Source organism: Vipera ursinii, assembly GCF_947247035.1.
Source record: "Vipera ursinii genome assembly, chromosome: 1".
In the NCBI taxonomy this organism is placed as follows: domain Eukaryota; kingdom Metazoa; phylum Chordata; class Lepidosauria; order Squamata; family Viperidae; genus Vipera; species Vipera ursinii.
This window is the reverse complement of record NC_139512.1, coordinates 123,548,208-123,569,126: the sequence shown is the minus strand read 5'-3', so window position 1 is coordinate 123,569,126 and position 20,919 is coordinate 123,548,208. Positions and strand designations below refer to the sequence as shown.

The 20,919-nt window shown below is 40.6% G+C and overlaps 1 protein-coding gene and 1 long non-coding RNA gene across 2 annotated transcripts in view; one reads left to right on the top strand and one right to left on the bottom strand.

Moving 5' to 3' along the window:
• Positions 1–20,919, bottom strand: part of MARCHF4 (membrane associated ring-CH-type finger 4) — a gene marked incomplete at both ends in the record, with an annotated part of 150,280 nt that overhangs the window by 66,838 nt on the left and 62,523 nt on the right. The window lies entirely within an intron of this gene.
• Positions 19,383–20,919, top strand: part of LOC310632618 — a 378,391-nt gene continuing 376,854 nt past the window's right edge. Inside the window, exon 1 of the long non-coding RNA XR_014490885.1 lies at positions 19,383–19,424. This is a non-coding gene — a long non-coding RNA (uncharacterized lncRNA). The remainder of the gene's footprint in view (positions 19,425–20,919) is intronic.

Below are 20,919 nucleotides of genomic sequence, written 5' to 3'. Positions count from 1 at the left end.
GTCCCTTTAGTAAGCAGAGAGATTTTGCATCAGGCTGCTTATCCTCTGTAGAGCAAGCAAGTTTCCATATGGGAAATTATTCTTTTGAGCACCTGAGGTGGAAACTGATTGGAAGCAAATGCAAATTAGGAAGCACTGACTAGGATTGAAAAAGAAGATATTGAGAAGATGAAGTCAAATTCCCTGACTGGAGATAGCAGCTTCTGTCCAAGTTACATCTCCTGAAACCTTGTTATTATGTAAATATGTATACCTTATTCAATATTTCGCAAGACTGATTTTGGAGCAGGCATTTCAAGAGAAGTACAGAGTATTGACAAATGCACACTGAACTTCATCGTTGGATCACAACGATTACCGTGGAAAAGCACAAATGCCAGGCTGTTCCATTAGGAGTCTGTCCAAACCCCATCTTGCATGGAAGGCAATTTCCTTCCTGCATGCTGGCAAATATGATGCTAAGATGGCTAACAACTCAAGCAGGGCATATGTTCTGTTTGAAAGCCCATATGCCATATTGATTGGGTCCTGTCCTGAAACTCTTCCATGTACCTATACAGATAAGAAACAAGAATCTCAGTCTTGCCTACAGAAGCCTCTTCATCTGCTCTAGCTTGATTATATTTGAACAAATTCAAGAACAAGAATCCTATCTGTAAGATTTTTTTTAACTTTGCGCTAATCATTCAGTTCCTGTTGAATCTTGAACCTCAGGACTAAACTTTACATTGTTTAATGGGTCAGTAGAAACCATGGCTTTGGGATCTATTTTTAAAGGCACTTAAAAAAAAGGAGACATAGGAAAGCCTAGGTTTTGTGTCAACTGCAGCTTGTAGTGAAAGGATTTCATTATCTCTTGCTCCCTGAAGTAAAAGTAAAATTTCCTGAGAACTGATCTGAACGTCTTGTGACTTATCTGGATATACTCACATGGTTTTCTTGGCATGAAATAGAGGTAGCTTGCCACTGCCACTTTCTAGGATGTTTTTTTCAACTCCTCAGTTCACCCTACAGCTTGAACATCCTAAGCAGTCCCCATCTAAATATCAATTGGTGCTGAACCTTCTTAAATTTCTAGATCAGCCAAGTATGGTCAGGTATAATTGTTGTTTGCTAAAATCCTCCTTCCCACAGCCTTGACAAAAAGTTGCTTACATGCTCAGAAAAGTCACAATTTGTTTCTTTTTTCCACACATAGCTACCTCAGAATATCCTAAACCAGGGGTCCCCAACCCCCAGTCTGTGGACCAGTACCGGTCTGTGGCATGCCAGCAACCGGTCTGCACAAACAAGCAAAGCCCCATCTGTGGGATGCAGGCAGCACACAAAACAACACACTCTCCGGTCCATGGGAAAAACCTTTTTCCATAGAACTGGTCCCTGGTGCCCAAAAGGTTGGGGACCTCTGTCCTAAACTATACTTTTGCTTAGATAAGCGTAAAGGTTTAACTAAATTAGTATCCTTTTATCCATCTTAAATTTCTTGCTGTTCAGCTTCATATTATGAGCCTGATTATTATAGTATTGCAAGAGAAATGTCTCTCTGTAGTGACTGTTCATTAAATACAGTATACATATTGTTGATAATGGGAAGTTAACATCCATGCCTATTTTGATCTTTTGTGAATGTGTACAGAGAAATTGAGCTTAAATGGACTCCAGAAGATGATAGAGGACAGGAAGGCCTGGAGGAACGTTGTCCATGGGGTTGCAATGGGTCAGACACGACTTTGCAACTAACAACAACAACAACAGAGAAATGTCTCTCTGTAGTGACTGTTCATTAAATACACAAATTGTTTATAATGGGAAGTTTACATCCATGTCTATTTTGACCTGTTGTGATTGCAACTGGCCAGTTGTAAGTCACTTTTTTCAGTGCTGTTGTAACTTTGAATGGTCACTAAGTGAATGGTTGTAAGTCAAGAACTTACTTGTAAGTGGCAAATACGAGGGAGGAACTGATGCTCTGTGAGGCAAAATATTCAACGAAAGAGTGAATTCTCGCTATTGGTTCTGATGCAGATTCAGAGCACACCTATGCTCCCAATACTTTTGTATCAGAATAACAGAACCAATTTTTTTCTTCATAAAATAGAGGAAATTCTAATTCAAAGTGGGGAAGACAACCCTGAGTTCCCATCAGGCAGCTCTGAACCTTCTTCCTCATTTTTGCCTATTCTGGCAACACCAGTGGCATGACAGATGAATTCTTTTATTTCCTCTTTATCCCAGTTACGTTATCGAAATAATAGTTGCAATACAAAAGGGAATCTGGAATAAGGGAAAGCTAACAGACCTAACCCATTTCATTTTTTCAATAATTGTTTTATTCCCAGGAAGCCCTTAGTATAGTATAATTTAACGGAGGCAAGACAAATGCACCTATTCACTCTCCATTGCTTCTAAATTTACGCAGCTGATACTACAATGTGGAGCTTAACCTTAGCATAATTAAATTGAGATAGCATGCAGTTCTCTGAGGCATTATAAATAAGAAAGGGGGGGGGGAGGAGGACCTGTCCTGTTTGGTTTTCTCTCCTGAAATGAGAGGCTAAATAATATATGAAATACAGAGAGGGTCTGGATACTGCATGGTGATACTGCATAGTTCTTTATGGGTAATTTTCACATGATTTGTTCCATTATTTAACGATTGTGGGGCTTTTGCCCAATGCAGTGCTCTGTCAAGAAGTGTTCTTTGCTTCTGGGCTGTTCTTTTTCCATACAAAAATTAGTTTCTCAAGAAATAGCAATAGCTGCTAACCATACACTGTACCTTAGACAAGGTACATTTAGTCATCTGGATAAAAGTTTCACAATTCCTACAGTACAGTGTAGATTTGCCGTGTCTTCAGTTTCACAGAAATCTGACATTGCTTAGTTGTGCCCATGGGTTTCTCACTAAAACAATTCAGCCCTTGGTGCCAATTTTCATTCATTTTTTCCTCCCATAGATGGGAAGGGCAGAGATTGGGAATATTGTCCTCTTCCTTGATGGCAAAACGAAAAGGTCTCAGAAATGAGTACCAAGGGCAAAGGTTATGAGGTTATAAAGGATTGCAGAAGTCAAGTATAGAGGAATGAAAACCAGTGGGATGAGAAAGAGGAAAAATCAAAGGGAATCATAAGTGCAGAATCATAGCCTGGAAAGTCATCATAGAAGGAGAGATGAAAGCACTCCCAGGCCAGAGGTTTAGATATTTAGTGAACCCTACATGGAGTCTTTCTAAATGTTATTGTTGCTGTTGGGTCCAGTGGCAATGTTTTTAACTGTGCACTTAAATTATGTATTTGAAATATTATGCTCAGAATGTTTTTGGAGTTAGGTGGCCTTCAAAAACCAATAAATAAAGCAAAACTAAAGGAGAAGCAGTTTGTACAGATAGCAGTGAGTGAGGGGTTTGTTTTGTTTTTCCAAGAAAGCGAAGAACAACCAGAAGTCCTGTCTCTTTATATTTTTATATTGTTTGAAAAATAAAGTTCTTTTCTGACTTTAAACAGAACAGTCAATTTACCTTCAGGTATTTTATGAATGCTCTGAACATAAATCTGTTTGGAACAAAAGCCTGTAATACAAAACAGACAGTAAAGCAAATTGGATTTATAGCAATCTGTACTTCCGCAATCTGTTTTTCCTGAAGCATTTTACTGGTTGTAGAGATAGAATGACATAGAGAGATGGGGGCAAAGCAAAAAAAAAAGGAAATAAGGAACAGTAGAATAGATGAGGAAGAAATGAATAGGTTTTGGATTTGATTCTGCCTGCCTCTAGTATTAACCTCTGACAGGTTTCCTTAAAAGGAACGTAGTTCGTGAGAGAAAAACAAAAAGCAATGGACGAGCGAGAGGCTCAGGTTAAATTCACAAAGCTTTGTGAATGATCTTGGCAATGTCTTCTTTCCTGATAATGTTCAACGAATGTAGTATCTTGATGTGATAGAATATATTCCTTGCCTTCAGAATCGTTTCTAATTCATTTCTTAATCTTTATTTTCCTGATGTTCTCTGTCCCTTCTCTATCCCTTTCTCTCTCTCTCCCAATTGTTCCAGAAGCAAATCCAGAAAAGATGAGGTGTCTCTGAGTTCTTAACATTTGCTTCTTTCTGGCAAATAACTGCCTCTTTCTGGCACTTCTATCTCAATCAACACTGTTTTATTTGCACAGAATGTAACAGGGGAAATAATTCCTCTCTTTCTCTCTCTCTCCATCTATACATCCATCCATCCCTCTAAATATATATCCATCCATCATCTCTCTGTGTGGGTCTGTCTCTGTCTCTGTCTCATATTCACAAACTGCCGTTGCTGTGTGTTGTGGATAAGGAACATCTCTGTGTGAACAAGTTCATAGCTGGGTCAATCTTGAATACCAAATTATGGCCCCACTCACTTTTTCACAGCTATGTTTAGTTATCAGGTACCTTCCCACACATCTCTCACAATTATATAGAAGTAGTCCTCTGCTTACCACCACTAAAGGGACCAGAAAAATTCACCATTGGGCAGTGTGGTTACTAAGTGAGACATCATGTGATTTGGATTTGCAATTTTCCCTGTTAATTTCTCCATTCATTTTGCTTGTCAGAAGCTGGCTGGGAAGGTTGCCAATACAATCATATGATTGCGGGATGCCGCAACCGTCGTAAATGCATGCAGCTGCCAAGCACCCAAAGCACAAATATGTGACCACGGGTACACTGCAACGGTCATAAGTGGGAGGACTGATCATAAGTCATTTTTCAGCACCATCATAACTTTGAACAGTCGCTAAATGAATGGTCATAAGTTAAGGACCACCTGTAGAGCAGGTAGTCATAAGTGGGCCTGTCATAAGTGAGCCCTATTTACCTGTCCACGGAGACATAGTACAGGTTTATTTATTTCATACTAAGTTGGCTGTTAAGAGATAAAGGAGTGGCTCGAATAAAATTTGGAGTGAACTTTTCTTCTCTCTTTCTTGTTGTTCTTGTCTGTTGTTGCTGGGACAATTACACACAACATTATCTGAAATTTCACAGACAAGAAATATTGTCATTTCAGTTATCCTCCTGGAAAAGGTATTTATCTCTTACAAGCTTAATTTTCCTCATTGTTTTAAATTGGATATAAACGGAGAAAGTCAGAGAATGAATTTTATACTATCTTATGTAAATGCCTGCAGAAAATTATGTCTTTTTTAAAAAATTTGACTGCTTCAAGAGGACTTTTGGCTGAGGCGTAAGTCCAAATTGATGCTTTTGACAAGGGTATTTCATCACAGAAGAACTTCCAGAAGAGTGATGGCATTAATTCCTTTACTTAAAAAGGAAAAAGTTAATGTTTTCATGGGCACATTTATCTATAGCCAGAAATGTAGAAGGAACAAATTACACTGGATTTAAAACCAGGGTAAGCAGAAATCCATAGAACTATGCTTAAACCAAGGTGGGAGCTATGAAGAAAGGAAACAAAACAGAAAGCTTATCAAAAAAGTGGGGATGGCTCAGGTTTATTACAGAAACTAAGAGGCAAAAGATTCACACAGAAATGTTAATACAGAAAGCATCTTTGAAGATAGGTTCACTTGACAAACTTGTAATGACACATTAGAAAGATGCTAAGGTTAGATTTTGGACTGTCCTCCAGATCTACAGTATCCCTTGAGATAATAATAGTTCTACTTTTCTCATGTCAAGGCCAATTTCTCCTGTATTAAGAAGATGGATTTTGTTCCTGCAAATTTCTAACTTAATCTACTTCATGTTTCTACTGCAAAGCCTATTGTGAAATGTGATGTACTATGAGACTAGGAGATAATGATTTTAGCGGTGGCTCAGTGGGTTAGGACGCTGAGCTTGTCGATCAGAAGGTCGGCAGTTTGGCGGGTCGAATCCCGAGTGCCGCGTAGCAGAGTGAGCGCCTGTTACTCGTCCCAGCTTCTGCCAACCTAGCAGTTCGAACGCATGTAAAAATGCAAGTAGAAAAATAGAGACCACTACGGTGGGAAGGTAACAGCGTTCCGTGCGCCTTTGGCGTCTAGTCATGCCGGCCACATGACCACGGAGACGTCCTCGGACAAGCACTGGCTCTTCGGCTTTGAAACGGAGATGAGCACCGGCCCATAGAGTCGGAAACGACTAGCACGCATGTGTGGGGGAACCTTTACCTTTACTTTTTATGTGTTAACAAAGCGTTTAAAACTACTAGCTATATTTTGGCTGAAGAAGAAATTCGTAATACATTTTATTTCAGTAGGATATGTAGACTTAGACATTTTACTCAGTATATTAAGATGTAATACTGAACAATAAAGTGCTGTATGTAGCTACTCTTTTAACAATGTCCAAGATGGTTGAGGGATCTTTGTGTGATTTAGTATTAGAATAACCTATTAAAGTGTGGTAAATGCAGAACACTTGTGCCTAGTTTATTCTGAGGATTGGGAAGATATGGATAGAAGGTTGTGTCAGAGGAAAACTTAAAGAGTCCTAGCCTTGGGAAAACCTCCATCTATCAGGGATAGGTTTATGAACATATTTTAGGGAAGACATTAACTCATGCTACGGTCACTTTATCTGTGGATTATTTGTGGATTACCGTGATGCATTCTACATGGGGCTGTTTTTGAAAAACATCTGGAAACTGCAGCTGGTCCAGAATGCAGTAGCATGTCTTGGTTTGCCCATGTAACATCTCTGCTCTGGATGCTGGTTTGGTTAACAGTTGGCTTCCTGATGTGATTTGAGATGTTGGCTATTGTCTATGAAGCCCTTCATGCCTGGTTACTTGAGGGATTTTCTGTCTTCACAGCTGCTGTCTGCCCTATACAATTAAGCAATGACACTTGTTGGGATCTAGGAAGTGTTGTAATACCTGCCCTCTGGAATGACCTGCCCTAGAGATTCAAATCCCCACTGCTGGTTTTATTTAGATGAGCTCTTTTCCCAGACCTAGAATAGGTGCTGAGTCCCTTGTGGAGGTGGTGGTTGTTTTTTCTGGACATTAGCTTTATATTTTTTTATTCTGTGGATTTTTTTATTTTTTTAAAAAAAGAATTCTATGCCAAAGTTGTAATTATGTTTGTGTGACTTATAAATTTAATAAAATTAAAATTGAATTGAATTTAGAGCCAGGGAAGGCAAGAGCTGATGGTAATAATTGATGGACAGCTGTAAAGCTAGCTATAGAAATGAAAGTGTCAGCTGCAACAGTGAAATGGCTTCAAATAAAAAAATCTTTCACCTTCAAATCTGTTCTGCAGGTTTCTTACATAGGTGTATTAAATAGGCACATATACACACAACATACACACACAATGTACACCAACATAAACTGCATAACCTACAGTATATATTTCCTTATGAGATCATTCTACGGCAACTAAATCTTGTGAAGGTCTGTCAACAATAGATCTAGACAACTTTGGAGTTTCAGGATTTCATCAGTTGGCTACTGTCAAACAGGAGCTTTTACAGTTCTTCTAAAGGGTTCGAGGAATTTAAAAAATGGTTAAGGTACATCTCTGCCCACCTAGCAGCTTGAAAGCATGAAAATGCAAGTAGATACCACTTTGGTGAGAAGGCAACAGCATTCCGTGTTTCACCACATGCTCTGCACTCCGGCATCATGTCATGCTGAACACATGACTGTGGAAACATGACCTAGGACAAGGCTGGCTCCCTTGACTAAGAAATGGAGATGAGGACTGCCCCCTACAGTCAGACACTACTTGATCAGGGAAACCTTTGCCTTTCTTTATAGCGCTAGCCTCTACCACATAAGGAAGGACACATATTGCAAGATATTGTTCCCAACACAATGGTCAGTCCCATGCTAATTATAGTGGGGATAATATAGTTTGATTGACTGTGTTTAGAAGTAGTAATTTATATGACTATTCTTCCAACTCTTGAGGCGATGTTACAAAGAAGAGGGGGTCAACGTATTCTCCAAAGTAAAACATGAATGGATGGAACATTCTTAAAGATAGATCCAAATTAAGGACAAATTTCCTGACAGTGGGAACAAATAATCAGTGATTTTTTTTTACCTCCGGAAGTAATGGGCACTCATTCACTGGAGGTTTCCAAGAATAGGTTGGACAAGCATTTGTCTGGAATGGTGCAGGGTCTCCTGCTCAAGCAGGGAATTGGACTAGAAGGCCTCCAATGTGCCTGCCAACCCTATTATTCTATCTTCTAATCCAGAGGTCCCCAACCTTTTGAGCACCGGGGACCGGTTCCTGGTGGAGAGAGGTTTTTCTGCAGACCAGAGGGGGTGTGGTTTCATGTACTGCCTGCATCCTGCGGATGGGGCTTTGCTTGTTTGCGCGGACCAGTTTCTGGCATGCTGCAGCCCGGTGATGGTCCACCAACCAGGGGTTGGGGACCCCTGTTCTAATCTATATAACATCTCCATTGAGTCTTTCATCGTGCAGAGATGTTGATATAAAATATGGAAGACAATTATACTTCAGTTCATCTAGCTCATTAAACCTCAGCTGCTGGCTGAGACGATCACAAATGGTGTTCACTTGACTTCATTGCGAATACATGCTGATTGCCAAGGGCCTGAACTTTGATCACATGACCAGGGGATGCTGCAGCAGTCATAAGTGCAAAGACCAATTGTAAGTCACTTTTTTCAGGGCCATTGTAACTTTGAAAGTCACTAAACAAACAGTTGTAAGTCAAGGACTACCTTTACACAGAGAGGTGAATCCTACATTGGAATTGTCTTTCTCTCTAGTAAGTATTTCTAGACATGCAGTTTTAAATTATTTTAATGGACAGGAGAGTGGCTGGAATTTTAAGAGTGTGATGGAAACTTTCAGAACCATGAAAATTCTCTAAAAGAGATTTGAAATGACTGATCGATACATTAAGCTGGCAAAGATCCAATACAAACTGAACTTTGCCCTGCCTGTCCTTTTAGAACAGGGGTGTCAAACTCAATTTCATTGAGGGCCGCATCAGCATTGCGGTTGCCCTCAGGGGGCCGGGTGGGTGTAGCCTGGGTGGGCGTGGCCTACTGGGTGGGCTTGGCTAGAGTGTGTATGGCCTACTGGGTGGGCGTGGCCAGCTCTACATCATTCGCATCAAGGGTGCCTATGGGGGCCTGGGCAGGAGTGGGACAGATCTGGTGGTCTCTGGCAGGAGGAGGGTCTCTGGGCCAGGGCCAAGGCAGTGGGGGCCATTCCCTCACTGTTTCCAGGGTGGCTTCGCGGGCCGCATGAAACCACTTCGCGGGCTGGATCTGGCCCCCGGGCCTTGTGTTTGACATGTCTGTTTTAGAACCTGAACTATCTTTTGGATGATACGGTTATTGTTTCTGAAAATTCTTCTGAGGCCTTTTAATTTCTATTTAGAGATATAAGAAATTATACCTACCAAGTGGAACTGGGCATTTCTGTCTTCATCTCTGTACTCAGCAGACCTTACTGAGCAAATGTACGCAGAAGGGACTATAATTTTTTTATTTAAATGAGACCCACGCAGTCATTTATATGCAACTCCAAAGTCTGCCAACACATTTACACACACTGAAAATGTTAGTACTCTTTCTATGGTAATCATTGCATGGAAAATGAAGAAATAAAATGCATAATCGGTTTTCAGTCCATAGCGAAAATCGGTTGATTCCCCAAAGCCACCCAAACACACACGTTTCTGTGGATGGGGGATCTGGTAAGAAAAGGAAGAAAAGATGACAATCAAAACTAAGAATGAAACCCATTCCTTTTCTGAGATTTCTTCTCTCTCAACACTGTTTTCCAAGAAATCCAGCACGTGAAATCTCAGATCAGCTTATTCAAAAACAACCATCAGAACCGCAGTCTGAAGTTGCAACAGCTGTAGAAAAATGGAATTACAGCCAATCCTCAGCCTTGACTGTCGCAACACCCCTGAAGGCATCTGATTGCAACTCGGATGCAATGAGCAACAGGCTCACATTTACGATGAATGCAGCATCTTGCGGTCATGTGATCACCATCTGTGACCATCCAAACCAGCTTCCGACAAGCAAAGTTACAGTAATTGGGATGCCGGATTTGTTTAATGACTGCATGCTTCACTTAATAACCATATGATTAGCTTAACAACTACAGTGATTCACTTAATGACTATGGTCATACAATCAGGTCTGGTCATGTGACGACTTACTTAACAACCCCATTGCTTAGTGACCAAAATTCAAGTCCTAAATTTGGACGCAAATCAAGGACTATCTGTACCCTCAAAAAAAAAATTCTCTTTAAAGAGTGAAAATAAGAGAGCTCTGCTTTCTCCTTAAAAAGGAGCATTAATCCAAGTTGCTGAGCCAGGATTTAAACTGAACTGCTTCTTACCTGACATTTATTTCCTGTATTTATATTGCTGCTCATTAACATGTACTCCAGGTAGTCTACAGAGTAGAGCATAAAATATAATGCAATCTTTTAAATACCGCAAGGCACAATAACAGCATCCTAAGACACCTTTTCCCTTTTAACAACTGAAGAGTATGACCATTTAAGACTCATATAAGGTCTTCATAGATAGAAAAGTTCTCACTTATACTATAAATAGCAACAGTCTGCCCCTTGGCCTTAGGTTTGTGGACTTTACAGCCTTGAGGGACTTTTGTTAGCAAGTATTTGTTGCAGCAATACCTAATTCTGGAATGTCTTCCTCACAATTTAAATTACCTCCACTTTATTTTCTCTTTTAAAAAAACGGTCAGACTTCTATTTCTCTGTAAAATTTTGTCCCCACCTTGTTTCAATTTTCAGGCTGCTCTTGAATAGCAGCATATTTTAGATTTTTTTTTCTAGCTCCGGTGCTTCTTTCTTCTTAATACCATTACATTGAATACCGAAGTTTATCGTATGTTTCCCCAGGCTTAGAAGGTTGAAGGTATAAATTACATCAGGTCTTTACTTACTGACCATTCATTCAGCAACTGTTTTGAACAGTCCTCAACATTCTGGCCACAGCATCATCTTTGTGGTCATGTGATTGCATCTGGGCATTTGGCAACCAGGTCACTGCTACAACGGTTACAGCATCCCACGGTCACATGATTGTCACTTGCAACCTTCCCTGCTGGCTTCCTCCAAGCAAAGTCAAGGGTGAAGCTGGCAGGGAAGGTCACAGTTTGCCCTGGGAAATTGCTCCCACCCTCCCCTGCTCAAAAACAGCCACTCCCAGTCCTGCTATGCTTGGGGGCCACCTGTGCAGCCTCTCCCACCAGGCCACAGCCTCCCATGGCCCTCCCAGCCCCGCTGGCACTACACCTTACTTGGCTTACCAGGGCTTGCTTAATGGCCTGCGATCCTCACTTAATGATAACAATGGGGATTGCTGGGATTGCTATCAATAAGCGATGTGGTCAATGGATATTCCAATCCCAGTTACCATCATTAACCCAGGACTACCTGTAATGCACTGCTCCCCAGCTTGGCTAGTCTCAAGATACGTGAAACTCAACTCCCAGAATTCTCCATCTGAGCCATTAGTAAAAATTCTGGGAATTGCAATCTATAGCTCCTAAGACTCCCCGGCTAGCAAAGTCTGATGTAAAATATTATTTTGATAAGTATGTACTCTTTGTGTGTGGATCTATAGTGAGATCTGCTATTGTACACCTCTCTCCTTCCTGACTTTCTGTCAAAATGAAGTAAAAACATATAAAAGATACCACATTTGTTATCAGCGTGGCAGGGAAATGCATCAATTGTAAACCCTGCAGAAATGTTGCTTTTGGCAGCATTACTATAGAGCTAACAATTAGAATGGCAGCTTTTGAAAATCCATTGTCACAACAATTGCAAATGTCAACACTAGGGGAGACCACCCAGCTCGTCATTTAAAATCACTCTGCTCGTGGCAGAGAACAATTCCCTCATGACTCCAATTTAAAAGGGGTCAGATTGCTTGCTTCTGTTCTATAGTGGTCAAAGGGCAGCCCACTCCCCCCCATATTGCTCACTGAACACCATGGAGAGATTCTGGATCAGAACATTTTAGTACAATTGCCTTCCTGCTTTGAAAGGGGAAATTGCTTGCCGGCAGCTGTCTGAGATTTTCAGCAGCCAGTTGGAGCATTGGCAGAATTGGGGCATCTCCTCTCTTAATTAAACCAGTTTATACCCATCAGCCCAAGAAAACCCATGTTCCCCCACCCCAAAAGCTGGCAAGGAAGAATTTTTGGAAACTGGATGGTGTGGAAGTGAGAACGACAGGCCACTTTTGTTAATCACCCATATGAGATAGTAAAATCTGACCTCAAGTTTTTGGTGTGCAACAGTGTACTATGCTATTACTGTATGTTATGATATGCCCCTTCAACAAATGGGGTTACTAAACAGCTTTCTACTGCTTTTTTATATCATCACAATTGCCACAAAACACTCCCTACTCCACCAGGTAAAACAACTGTTTTTTTATATTTTGCCACCACTGATTTTAGATGTTGACACAAGCCAGAGTGGAAGCCCAGGAGTGGAGCATTTTCCATGAAGTCTACAACTCTGACATTCCATTTGTGTTATATTTGTCTCCAATACATCTCAGAAGTTTCCTTTATACCTATGGAATATTCTAGAAGCCTGCAGTGGCTCATTGAATAAAAGACTCAAGAGATAAGTCTGACTTCTGCTGTCCATGTTGAAGGTGAAGGTGAAGGTTCCCCCGCACATGCGTGCTAGTCGTTTCCAACTCTAGGGGCCGGTGCTCATCTCCGTTTCAAAGCCGAAGAGCCAGCGCTTGTCCGAGGACGTCTCCGTGGTCATGTGGCCGGCATGACTAGACGCCAAAGGCGCACGAAACGCTGTCCATGTTATCCTCTCTCAAATAGTTGGGCTAGGGATCTTCACCACATATAAGACTCAAGAATGGATAATTCACTCTCATTGAGTAGTTTTGCAAAATTGCTGTTTTCTAGCTGGTTGCATTTCTTTTTCTTTTTAATGACCAGTTATAGTATTCTTACATTTAGTATTGCATTCATTCTGGATCCCGATCACACAAATAACATTGGAGGTTTTGTGTGTGTTTTTTTTTGTTTTGCATTCTTAAAACTCTTGACTATTGTTTTAGCAAAGAAGAGACCAGTGACTAATTTGTCTTTGCATAAAAACTTGTATTTTTAGTACTTCCTAATGTTCAAAGGGCTGCACATGTGTTGGGTTTTCTTTCAATTCTTCCCACAACAGCACAGGAAATATAATTATCCTATGCTGTACTAAGAAAGCATGGCTAGCTTAAACTATTGGTCCATTTTTGGGGGGTAAAGGTAAATTTGAAGTGGTACATTTTGTGTACAAACAAGACCTCCTATTCCATACTGTTTGTTTGATTTTTCTACAGTTACAGATAGTTTGGGGGTAAAAAAAAATTATGTGCTTTGCACTTGCATCAGTTTATTTTTCTGGCACCAAAACCAACTTTTGGATAGAATATTGCCTCAAATTCAGATCTGTCACTTCTCCTTTAGAAAAGATCCTTCTTGGATTGAGGAAACAGACTCCAATATATTCTTAACCCACTCACTGGCTCTCCTTCAACTGTCAATGTCTTAACATCATCGACCAAGAGAGGAACAGCATGGAAACTTTAATTTAGAGCCTCTCTCACACATACAGAGTATTCCACTGCAATTAACAGACTCTTGGCATCTCACATCTAACACAATTTCTGCCCTATAGATCACTGCAACTGTCATAGCAGGAAAGTGGTAATCAAACGTTTCTTTTTTTTTTAATTTTCTGTATTTCTGAAACCATTTCACAATTAAAACTAAGGTTTTTCTACTATGTCCAAAATGCCTAAATGTTTTGACATTTTTGTGTCAAACATCTACAGCACTCTAAAGAAGACTCTTATGAAGCAGCTAACAGTTTCCTAACTCTTGGAGTACTCCCAAAATAATTTTTCTGCATTCTTGCCCTTCATTTTTCAATCCATACTGTATATTTAATAATTCAGGCCCTCGTGTCTTCTATTCATCACTCATTGCCAGTGTTTTCTGGCCTAAAGGCTGCAAAAAAGGTTTATTGCTGTTACTGTTCTGATGTTTGATTTAAAATTGCATAGCGTTATTAAAACACAAGCACCAAACTGACTGATTCATTTTATTATTATTTTCTGCAGCTTATTCAGCTGTTTCATCCCTCCCAACCCAGTTGCCTCTCCCTTATCTCTCTATATAAGTCACTCTCCAGCACTGATCATTCTTGAAAGAAGGACAGTTTCCAGACTAGGTCTTTATTGTGCCACTGCATTGATTAATTCTCCAAGATATTACAGGTTTTGGGTGGTGGAGGGAGAAATATTATTGTATGCTATTTTATACGTTTCCCATCAGGGCTTCTTTTTCTCACTGCAAAAAGAGAATGCATTAAAGAGGACAGGATAAAGGGCTTTCCTTCACTGCTGAGCAAAAATGCTAGCCATCCATCCTTGAGTCGGCAGGAAAGGATGCCAGCAAGACGCTGATTGCCCCAACTGCTGATCCCTATTCTGTTCTTATGGTATCTGTTCTCACTTGCTGCCAAACGGTGCTGCCCCTGATTCTGCACGATCAGACAGTGGCAGTTCCTCCAGTTCCTCCATTCTTCTTCTGCAGATAGCTGACCGCAGGAGAAATCTCCGCTGATCATGAAGCTGCAGGAGGAATTGGGTGGGCCTGCTGCTGGGCTTCCCTGTGCCACTGTTTCTACATCCCACTGTATTATAATTTTATAGTGCTCTTTAAAATGGAAAAAGTAGGAAAAGGATTTTGAACAGGGCTTCTGGAATTCTCTCCAACCACTTAGTAGCCGTGGCTATAGAAGGCTTCTATATTTTTCGTCTCAGAGATGCTTTTTCAAAAGGCAACTGGACTTCCTTTGTTTTTGCTGGAAGGTGTTTCGCTTCTCATCCAAGAAGCTTCTGCTTTGTTCTCATGTGTTGCCTGTGGGTGTTTTATGTACACGTGTGTTGGGATGCATGAACAGGTTGCATTATAGTCTGCTTGGGGTCTTGTGACCAGAAGGAAGGGGGTTTAGGAAAATCAGCAGCAATTCCAGCCTTCATCCAGTGGCCTCTGCATTGGGGAAGTTTTTTCTGGTTGTATTTTGGCCTGTAGCCGTCAGACAGTTTCAGCCAGTGATGGGATTCAGCCGGTTCACACCAGTTCGGCAGAACCGGTAGCTAATTTTTTGTTGCCCAGGCCCAGAATGGACTTCCAGAAGCAGCATCCACACAGAGAACCGGTTGTTCACATATTTGAATCCCACCACTGGTTTCAGCCTAGTTTTTGAACCCAATCCTTTTGCAGTTTTACCCACCCTGCTACTGTCTCTCACATCATGTTGGGTTTTAGAGAACTGTTCGTTGACAGACAGAAGCCCAAGCCCCTTTACATAAGTTCTCGCTCACATTTCACTGTTTGAAAAGAGTAATAAAAATAAACCCAGACCAGATTGAAACCATAGGGAACTGAGCTACAAGCAGGACTTTTACTTATGTCTTTTCTCTCCCTTCTTTTTCCTTCCCTATTTACTTCCAGATTCCTCCATGCTCTCTATTCAGGAGGCAATATGGGAGTAGGTTGGTCCATTCATTCCAATAATGTCATTTTTTTTCAGCCTTACATTTAACTAATAAAGGCCACAGACTTAAAACACTTATACTACTGCTGGCTGAGCATTACTGTCCAATTCTGAGAGGCCACCAGGACAGCATTATTGTGCTTAGCTCTTTGGGGAAGACAACAAAAGTGTGGAAATGGACAAAGGTGACTGTTAAGCAGCTCTCCTACCTCACACATGTGTGTGTGTCATTATGTTTTTGTCTCATGCAATGGCTGGAAAAAGTATTATAGATTTAAATACCTTGGGGTGGCTGTTAGATGCTTTAAGACCAGTCCAATTAAGGTAGATTTAAACCTGTCGTACCAATGGGCTTGGGACATGAAGACAATGTCATGGGGACATGTTTGTATCATGGTGAGTGAAATCCCAGAGTCTTGAGTAGTGCTGTCACTTTTTCAAATTGCTCTCATACAATTCTTACTGGCTCCAGCAAATCCTGTCTGTTTGTCAGCTAAACCTATTTTAAGTGTGTTTAGCACGCAACTCTCTATGATCCTTAGCACTCTGTATGCTGAGATTACAGAGAGTTGATCCTTATGCTGTGGCACAGTTAACATTTGCAAAATACTGCAGTTGTCTGAAAGCTAAACAGAACCGCCAAATAGCTCTTTATTTCTAAGCATCTGCTAGTCTTAATCTCCTGACATTGATCCAAGAAAAATCTTGCTTCATGAATTGGTAATAAAGAAATAAGTGCTCTCTTGATCAGGCACAAAAAAGGAGTTATGTTGACTCCTGCTGCCCCCACCCTGGCCTTAATTTGAGACTTTACTGCTTGTTTCCTTTCTAATCCCTGTAAAGTGAACTTTCATCACTGGAGGAAATAATAGTTTACAGAGAAGAGTGAACGTACAAACCTGCTAAACTTTTCATAGGACACATTTTGTTCAACCTCTTCCTGAACCTTTAACAGGAAGGAAGGAAGGAAGGAAGGAAGGAAGGAAGGAAGGAAGGAAGGAAGGAAGGAAGGAAGGAAGGAAGGAAGGAAGGAAGGAAGGCCTTGCTTCCAAACAAATCATTTCTGAATGTCTGAAGATTGAAGGAGAGCTGAAATAATACATACCAAGGCTACAACAACGAGTAACACATCTAGTACATTTTTAATAGGAATAGAGTAAGTTTTAAATACAACTTTTAAGTTGTTAAATAAAATCTCATAAATGCAAAACAGAATTAGTCTATTAGCTTTTTTATATATCCTGGTTTTGGTGAATCCTCTCTCTTACTCAATCCCTTTTAAATCCTGTGACTCCTTTTCTGTTTTACAAGGGTGACTTATCTCCTTGCATACTCCTGCCAAAGTACTTCATATCACCCAATATGATATCATTAAATTTCTCTTCCCACAGTTCTATCTTCTTTAAAGCATTCTTCAGATTGTCCCTCCTTTTATTTTTGCTCTAACATCCCAAAACATAATTGCTTATGTTTGCTTCTGCAGCCCAACCTCCTGTTTGAAGATCTGTTCTTTGAAAATATTCCTACTTACATCCCAGGACAGACTGGTGTCCATGTATTTCTTAGTATCTGCCAGCTTTTGTACTCTGCAGAATTAACTGAAAAACTGTTCATCATCATCATCATCATCATCATCATCATCATCATCATCATCATCATCATTATCATCATCATCTTTATGTACATAGGTCCATAGGTATTCTTAGAAAATAAACATGGCGGGGAATTGCTGGAAGATGTTTTGATCAGAAAACTGCCACCCAAAAGAGGCTGAAATAGGATATTACATGACTCAGCATGTACTTTCATCTGAACTTTCATCTGAAAAGCTGACATCCCAGGTTCAAGACTTGAGCACCTTGCAACAGGGTGAGCTCCCATTCCTTGCCCCAGCACCTAGAAGTTCAAAAGTTTGCAAATGCAAGTAGATAAATAGGTACCACTTTGATGGGAAGGTACGGCATTCTGCACACCTTTGGATTATAGCCATGCTGGCCCCACGACCTCATGTCCTCGGTCAACGCTGGCTCCTTCAGCTAATAAACAGAGATGAGCACTGCGCCCTAAAGTCAAACATGACTGGACAGGGAAACTTTTACAAAATCCTTCTTTTCAAACCCATGTTTTCCTCAGTGCTATTATATATTCACTTTTATTCCCCATACCATACTGCAGATTTGCCTTTAACTAAGTATTTGTGTAGCTGGGACAACCGTATCTTCATTTCCTGCTTATCCCACTTCTCATTTCCTTCACTTCTGTTTCCTATGCATTGAATATTACCTAGCTTTTAGAGACAGAGGACCATCCTCTAATGCTCTGACATACCAACTCCACTGATAATGGTTTAGACATAAATACATTTGACAGTAATCTAGTGTGTGTGTGTGCGTGTGCGTGTGTGTATGTATACACAAACACAGATGCATAGATCTATCTCTAGATCTGATATCTATGTTTATGCCTATGATATGCCTGCATTTATAATTCCCTTAAAATATCTGTTTTGGCTGCTGAGAGTCAAATTTGTTGCTAGTGACACAGGCATAATTTAAATAGTGACTATCCTAATGAAAAATAGAATAAAATGGATAATTTACTCCCTGGAGCAGAGAAAAAAAATCTATGAAAAGACAAATCCTGCTGAGAACAAAGATGGCTTGTTAAATTGTTTGACTACTGTTGTTTGGAAATAATGCACAGATTATGCAGCACGTGCTTGGGAAGCAAAGATGCAGCTATCTGGGGAATATATACAGTATATATATAAAGCAGGCTAAAGGCTTACTATAGATTGAAGAAAATCTAAGCTGTTGTCAAGAAATAAGTTTCTGCATTTGTCCTTAAATTTTGCTGGCAGTTATCTTTATTAAGGAAAATTAAACTATTTCTGGATGGGGGAAATGTCAGAAACATTAGAGGTGGAGAAGTGATATTCAGCACCATGACTGCCAACTTTAAATGTCCATTATAGCTGTTCTTTAGGCACTCATCAACCTATTGCTGGACTTTGAAATACCCCACCAGTTGATTTCTGTATATCATTACCATTTCAAGACAAAGGGTTAATTAAAGGCACTGAATTTTGTCCAACAAAGTTGTTTATTTATATCAGACATGTCAAACACAAGGCCCGGGGGCCGGATCTGGCCCGCGAAGTGGTTTCATGTGGCCCGCAAAGCCATCCTGGAAACAGTGAGGGAACGGCCCCCACTGCCTTGGCCCTGGCCCAGAGACCCTCCTTCTGCCAGAGGCCCTCAGATCTGTCCCACTCCTGCCCAGGCCCCCATAGGCACCCTTGATGTGAATGATATAGAGCTGGCCATGCCCACCCAGTAGGCCATATGCACTCTAGCCATGCCCACCCAGTAGGCCACGCCCACCCAGGCCATACCCACCCGGCCCCCTAAGGGCAACCTCAATGCTGATGTGGCCCTCAATGAAATTGAGTTTGACACCCCTGATTTATATGGATTTAGACAACCTATTATTGCAGAAGGAACATGTAAGTTTACTGTATAAAGATGCTGTAGGTGATTTCCTCATATAAATCAGAACTGGGAGAAAGACTGTCCTTGTCCTTGCTCAGTAGAGCCCACTTTTCCTTTCTAGCAAATCTCTCTCCTATGCAATACATAGGCAACATGCACCGAACACAAATTTTGTCTTGGAAGAATGGCTATTTACAACCTACAGTATGTAAAGGAATGGCCAAAGGTATGTAGATTATTTTCATCAGGACTTTCTAATTTCTCAAGTAAACACAACAAGAATATCCCATCAAAACTTCTGATTCTATATTAATGTGGGGTCCTTGGTGTTCTTTGAGCTTGGTTGTTTTCTTGCAGATGTTTCATTACCAAACTAGGTAACATCATCAGTGCTGGTAGGAAAAGGGGTTTCTTCTCATTTCATATTCAATGGCTTGTCCTGTCAGTGTTGGTGGGTGTGGTCTACATGGTTCCTGTTATTTATTGTTAGCTTGTTTGACAGTTCCTTGATTGAGGACTGTACTGCAAATGCCAATCCACTATAAAAACTAGACAATTGGATTAAAAGAACTCTCAGTGACCTTACCAAGAAAAGTGAAATCACCAAAGAAGACCAGTGATAGAAGAAAAGTAGTGGACCCATTCTCCCACACTTCTATGAAGGCCCCAAAACACACAAGCTAGATGTACCTCTCTGCCCAAGTGTATCATTACCAAGGACCCCCAACATACATCATCATCAAAGAATTGATTAAAAAAAAACCTTGGACACCTCACAGAGAGAAGCAAATACTCCATCAAACTCCCCACTAAAAGAATCAAAGACATGACAATAGATGAAGATGAAATCATGGTCTCATTTGATATCACAGTACTTTTCACATCCATAGACCCAGAATTAGGCAAAGAATTTATGACAGCACTATTATGCAACACACCCGACCAAACCAAATATACCAAGATTGAAATCCCAGAATCATGGATCTCATCAACCTTTGCCTAACCACGTACTTTCAATTTGTTGGACAAATATATTAACAAATCAAAGGAACACCATCTTGTTGGCATTCTTTTATTATAGTTCTGGTCCTTGTTGAGCCATTACCAAAAGGTAATGCAGGAAATAATCTGAATTTTCTATTTTTTTTCTCTTTAAGCTCAGTAGCTGTGTGGAAGGAATCCATAAGACTGCTATCACTACCTCAAACCTCTGCTTCTTCTCTTTTTTTTTTACCCTTCTAGTAAACCTCTAAACAAGCAAACAATCTTGACTGTCCTAGAACTGCTTCTCTTGAAACAGGTTCTGTGTGATTAATGCAGTGTTTTAACCTCCCAAACAAGGAGGCATGGACAAACAAGCCCTCCACAGTAATGCTCCACATGCAGGGAATATTGTATTTGAAAATTATAGCAACTTTCTTGTAACTTCACCATAGTATGTATGCATCGTGTGCTAATTAATCTGCTATAACAGCTGTTTCTGCTACACTAGCATTCCAACTAGGCATTGCGATCCTTTTTGGTCTATACCAGGGGTAGGCAACCTTGGCTCTTTTATGACTCGTGGACTTCAAGTCCCAGAATTCCTGAGCCAGCATGACTGAGCTTGGAAACTCTCCCTTGCCCCTCAGCATGGCTGGCTCAGGAATTCTGGGAGTTGAAGTCCACGAGTCATAAAAGAGCCAAGGTTGCCTACCTCGGTCTATACCAAATAATACAAGTATCCCAAATCAGTTACACCTGACCTATGCAATGTACTCCAAAGACAAAGCCAAACAACAGAGGACAATATTGTCTTGCACCAGTGGAAGAGATCAGAAGTCTTTATGGTAGCTATAAATCTCACCACAGTGCAGTAATATGAGAAACAAA